Genomic DNA, 6,000 nt, shown 5'->3' with positions numbered 1-6,000 from the left:
CAATAATATATTAATGACAGCAGGCTCTTAGATGAGTGTTACATAACAGGATTTACACCCTTAACTTTTAGCTTCAATGCTGTATGCCAAGATATGGAGAACAACTGCCACAAGGTGGGGCTAGTGGCACAATGTTTGAACAGAGAATCTTATTCAAAGATACTTAACAGCCTTCCAGATTTGCAAATGAAAATTGTAATGCAATTTGACTGGACTTTTGAGATAGAGCCAGGGTACACAAATCTATCTGGCAGCAGGAACTGCTCTAATGCTATGTTGAGAAGTTCACCCCATGATAAAAGAAACAATTTGCTGTTCAGGCTTCACCAATGAAAGGAAGACAAGATGCAACCCCCAACTAATAAGAGCAGGATGCAAGTTTGTCTGGGCAGTTTAAACATGAGTAAGAAACTAAAATCCTAAATTGTGTAATTGTGATGCACTTTGACACATGCAGGGATATTGTGGCCTTCTTCAGGAGCTCACATGCAGGGATATTGTGGCCTTCTTCAGGAGCTCAAGGTCCCTGACATGGGCCACTTTTATTACACTTTACTCCCCACAACCATCTGTGGCAGAAAGAGAGTGACTAACCCAAAGTCACCCAGTTAAGATTGCATAGCTGACACAGGCTGCCTCTGCCTGAATGGAACTGGAGGGCTTAAAGGAAAAGCTAAAGGTAAAGGTAAAGGTTTCCCTTGACGTAAAGTCCAGTCGTGTCCGACTCTAGGGGGCGGTGCTCATCTCCGTTTCAAAGCCTTGGAGCCGGCGTTGTCCATAGGACACTTCCGGGTCATGTGGCCAGCATGACTCACGGAACGCCGTTACCTTCCCGCCGAAGCGGTACCAATTAATCTACTCACATTTGCATGTTTTCGAACTGCTTGGTGTGCAGAAGCTGGGACAAGCAACGGGAGCTCACCCCGCCGCGCGGTTTCGAACCGCCGACCTTCCGATCGACAGCTCAGCGGTTTAACCCGCAGCGCCACCACGTCCCCGTAAAGGAAAAGCTGCTGCGGTGTAAAACAGTGGATCCAGAACCCTGATTTTTATGATTTTATATGAAATCATATGAAATAACCCAGTGTTTCTTAAACTTTTTTTCTCTCAGCACCCCTTCAACACTTTTAAAAATTATGGAGGATCCCAAAAGAGCTTTTGTATGGATTATATTTACTGATATTTAATATATTAAAAAATTAAAATTCATGCTTTCACTGCCGCTACCACTTCTCACAATTGTTTGATGGGATTTTAATACGACGCCCCCTCGGTAGCCCCCTGCCCACTGGCATAAAACAATGCTCGCGGGAAGGGGAAAGGGAAGCCACTCCCCGCCTATTTGAAGACCCTCCTCAGTGCGAAAAGGGGATTCCGGAGAGGCTCTTTAAATGCCGCCGCCCCGCCCGCCCGCGAGGCTGTCGCCCCAAAACTACTCGCCCTTAAAAGTAGCCCAAAATAGCCCAAAAAACCCGCAACCGCCAAAAATTTCCCGCAGCTATCTCTAAAACTAGCCCAATTGGGCGGGAAAACCGCCCAACTGGCAACATTAGATGAAAGGTGGATCCAGTGCGTCAGTTATAAGGATGCACGTTTTCGACGTCGTGTTGGTGCCCCGACTCTTCGGATCTCACTGGTTATAAAGCTCTTGCTGTGCACACGGATGTAATCATTGCTTTGAACTGTCATTTCAGGTGGATCCTATGAACAAGTACGAGGATCTTTACACTTTTCTCCTTGCACCAAAACCGTTTGCAAAATTGGCAACTGAGCTCACGGTTTTACCAGTTTTGTTTCCACCCTTCCACCCCTCGGAAATCCCATCGTTATCTTGGCGGCGCTTACAGAGTACGCTGAGTTGAGGTGGCATGGCTTCCCCAAGGGAAGCTTCGATTCAAGCTCCTCCTTCCCGCGGTCAGCGGCAGGTTCTCTAGTGGGCATGCGCAGCCGCTTTCGGAGACGGAGTCATAAATATCGCGAGACTAAATCTGCTTGGAGTGGGTTGTGAGAATAAAATTCAAATGCAAAGTTGTGGAGGGTGTTGCGCGTTTTAGGTAAAGGCGAAGCGGGTAAGTGGCAGCCAGTTTTCCGGCAAAAATCCTCGCATAACGGGGGCGCATCTTAAAAAGTAAGAGCCAGAATAAACAGGAGCAGCCGTAACTACAAAAGAAGAGGAGCCCTGTTTTCTTTTTTTTTTCCTCCAGATTTTAATTTGCTACTGGTATCCAGTACGCGGAAATAATTTTACCTGTCGTTAAATGCAAGATTTTTAAAAAAACGGAATTTATTTTCCTGGCTGTATTTCTGCTGGAGAGAGTTCCACAGTTGCGTTTATATCCTAGCAACAGTTTCCTCCCAAAAGCCAAGTTCCTCTCGTTCATGTATTCCCCGCCCCCCACCGCTTCCTCGCAGTTAGTTGCTCTCAACTTGAGCTACTATTTGCTTCCTCCTCCTTCGTGTCTTCCTGTCCGAAGGTTAATTTCACTCCGTGGGGCTGAAGGCAGGCTTCCTCCATGTGTTGGGCTCCATCTGCCTTCTAGGGAATAGTAAATAGCGGCAGCTGCAGCCTACTAAATCTGGAGGGCTGGGTGGAGAAAGGAGAAAAAGCGGGGAGAGTCTTCTCTGCTTTGGGGCAGTGATTCAGCCTTTCCTAAATAAGTTCCAATTACGGAACTCTGCGCTCACCTAGATTATTTCATGGTCCACTGATTTAGGGCAAGAAAGAAGAAAAGGGGATTTTATTACACTATATTGCTTGCTTTATGTTGGCATTCAGTCAGAGTTAATAACCCCACCGTTGAAACGAATGTCCTGCTCGTTCTGATCAATTTTACTTACAGCTTTTACTCAGATATCATGACTCTATTACCCTAAAGGTAGCCAAATTCTCTCTACTTCATATGCAAAATGCACAGCCTGCCAATTGATAAGCAGAGTTAATTTTATGATTTATTCCTTTTATATTTAACCTGTTTGTTACTACTGAGTTTTATTTTGTACTGGTCTTTGAATGCAATAAAGATACTAGAAAAGGAGAACTGGAATGACCTTGGGGAAGCCAATACAGAAAAGAGGTATGCCACAGGAATGGTATTTCCAGATAGCTCCATCATCCTCAGTGTCCTCTACTCCGCTGGAAAAGAAATCTATACATATTTAGAATTGTATAAAATTCTATATATGTATAACTGTATTAATATATACAATTATATATATAATTATATAATATATACAATTCTATATATGTATAACTATATATAGGATTATATATGAAAAATCCTATATATAATTTTTTTCATGTAGAGAAATATTCTATACATAGAGAGATGCTGAAGATATTTTGGTTTCTAGCTATGTGTGTAAATGTTCCTTTTCCTTTTGGCTTGCATAATATTCTGTTTCCACAGTCCTAACTGATAACCTTTTTCACTTTTTCTTCCTGTCATGTGATGACATTTGCCATCATCCATAGCCTATTGAAGAGGCTATATCAAAACAGAAGTATTTGAAAAACTTGGTGAGATTTGGTAGAACTTTAAGGGGTTTGTTTGCAAGACTCATTGATGTGCTGCTTTAGTGTGAATGTATATTTGTTGCAGTGTTTCCTGTGACTTATTAGATGAATTAGACTGGTTGTACATTTCCCTTGTTGAAGAAGGGAAATTGCTGGCATCTCTCAGAGCATCCATGTTTTGGGCTTCATAGTTCTGTATTTCTTAACCACTGAACCTGAAATAGAATTATTGTTCCTAATTTTTCTTTCCTTTTAGAGTTTAAATGCATTTTATAGAAAAAAGAAAAGCAATGTGTTCATTTATATTTCTGTGACATTTTCTCATCAAGGAAATTTTATTGTGGCATGTTTACTTGATATTCTTTGAATATATCTTGATATAGCTTTGAATGGGGTTGTTTTTTACTGGATGACCCATTCTGGTAGTACTTTCCATTAATTTATATAGACACACATTATTAGCTGTTGGAAGAAAGTGCAAGACCAAGTTTGGTCTAGTGGTTAAGGCAAGGGGCTAGAAACCAGGAGACTGAGAGTTCTAGTCCTGCCTTAGGCATGAAAGATGGCTGGGTGACCTTGGGCCAGTCACTCTCTCATCCCAGCTCACCTCACAGGGTTGTTGTGGGGAAAATAGGAGGAGGAACCAGTATTAGGTATGTTTGCTGCCTTGAGTTATTTATAAAGATAATAAAGGCAGGATAGAAAATAAATAGCCTTGTAAAAGGTGGCAAAATTGCTGAGTCAGGCATTGTCCCATTTATCTTTTTCTTCATAATGTAGTTTGTTTGATCTCAGTTTACTGTGCTGTGTGAATCCATGTTAGTTGCTTAAATTATAGTTTAGGGTTTAACTGCAGGACTAAGCAACCTTTTTTGGCCTAAAAGTTACACTTGGAGTTTTAAAAAGTGCTAAGTAAGTGTTTTGATTTGCGGAGTCATGTTATACCTATTTAATATATTTATAAAGCAAAAAAAAGTTAGAAAAACTCACTGTTACTGAAGGTCACCAAATAGGAACTGAGGGTTAGATGTAGGCCATAGGTTGCCTACTCCTGGTCTTAGATATGGTATATGTTAAGCCAATGATAGCTTAGTAGCCTAGGAAATGGAAAGCTGTGTTTCAAATCAGTTTTGACTCCTGGTGACTGCCTGGACAAGTTCCTGCCATTTTCTTGGCAACATTTTTATATTTTTATTTTAATATTGGTGATTTTATGATGTCAAGTTTTGAGGTGAATCTTATTGTAAACCGCCCAGAGTCCCTCTTTTAGGGGGAGATGGGCGGTGATAAAAATGTGAATAATTTATAAATAAATAAACATTTTCAAAAGTGGGTTGCCTGCTCCTTCTTCCTAGGACTGACCAAAGTTACCCAGCTGGCTTTGTGCTTAAGGCAGGACTAGAACCAACAGTCTCCTGGCTTCTAGCCTGATGCTTTAACCACTACACCAAACTGACATTCTAAGTAATGTACGACTTAATGTGGTATCTATGCTCAACTACTGGTTCTGCTAGGTCTTAATTATATTTTCTACCCTGCAAGATCTCAGAGATATTTTACAGGGTGCTCTCAAGTTTCTTTTGAATTGGAGTTAGATTTAGATTTGGGTTCTTTTGTACTAAAGCACAAACTCTGTTACTGAGGTTTTGCCACTGTATTTTTTAATGTTTTAAAAATTCTTAACCTTGAAATCATTGGTTACAGATCTTGAGGCCTATACTGCTATTTGCTGGTCTAAACTTGTTTTCCTCTCCCAGTTTTCATAGGACAATATAAATCTCTAGTTTCTGAGTGCCAGATGGTTGGAGGGAAGAATTACTCTCCTTCAGTCCCTTGCTAAAATAATTAGAGAAAGGAAATGCAACTTGAGGGGATTCCTTTATTGGCAAGAGTGACTACCTCTAACCTTTTCCCCAGCCTCAGAGCTAGAGAAGGATAAAGAGACATAACCACAATTGTGCTGCACTTCGGGAAGGTCTCTGCCTGTTTCCTTGCCCCAAAGTTCAAATAAACATTGATGCTTGGTTTGTATCAGGCATACGATGCCAAACAAGCTTTACAGTACTTCCATTTGGTACTGAAGAGGCAGGCAGGAAGTAGCTTTGCAATAGCTTTAGCCATCCAAAATTTCTAGGCCTTTCTGCAGCACAGCTGCTTAGAATGGACGCTTCCCTTTCAGGTACAAGGTAAACTGGGCTGGACTTACAGTATTTAGAAAGTAACTGTGAGGGCAGGGATAGAACTTTTGCTTTTTAGAAAAGTCCTAGTAACCTAGCCACCACAATTTTAAGTTTTTAACAAAGTTCCCTATAAATTTGTGGGTTCTGATGTTGTTTTGCAATACAGAATATGTACGTGAGTATGATACAGTTATATAAAATCTGAATTTTCTGTGACAAGATGATGTTAGATGCTTGGATGGTAGCTTGAAGGAGATACCATAAATATAGCATGTGTATAGCTTAAATCAGTATTCAGGTGAAAAA

At 41.0% G+C, this 6,000-nt stretch overlaps 1 protein-coding gene across 2 annotated transcripts in view; it reads left to right on the top strand.

Moving 5' to 3' along the window:
- The first annotated feature begins 2,004 nt into the window (after positions 1–2,004).
- SPDL1 (spindle apparatus coiled-coil protein 1) overlaps positions 2,005–6,000 on the top strand; it is a 33,140-nt gene continuing 29,144 nt past the window's right edge. For both annotated transcript variants that reach the window (XM_063292447.1, XM_063292445.1), the window contains exon 1: positions 2,005–2,069. The gene's annotated coding sequence lies outside the window, so the exon portion shown is untranslated. The remainder of the gene's footprint in view (positions 2,070–6,000) is intronic.

This window comes from Candoia aspera, chromosome 2, assembly GCF_035149785.1.
Source record: "Candoia aspera isolate rCanAsp1 chromosome 2, rCanAsp1.hap2, whole genome shotgun sequence".
NCBI classification, from domain to species: Eukaryota; Metazoa; Chordata; class Lepidosauria; order Squamata; family Boidae; genus Candoia; species Candoia aspera.
Note: the sequence above shows the minus strand (reverse complement) of the source record. Positions and strands in the feature narration are given on the sequence as shown.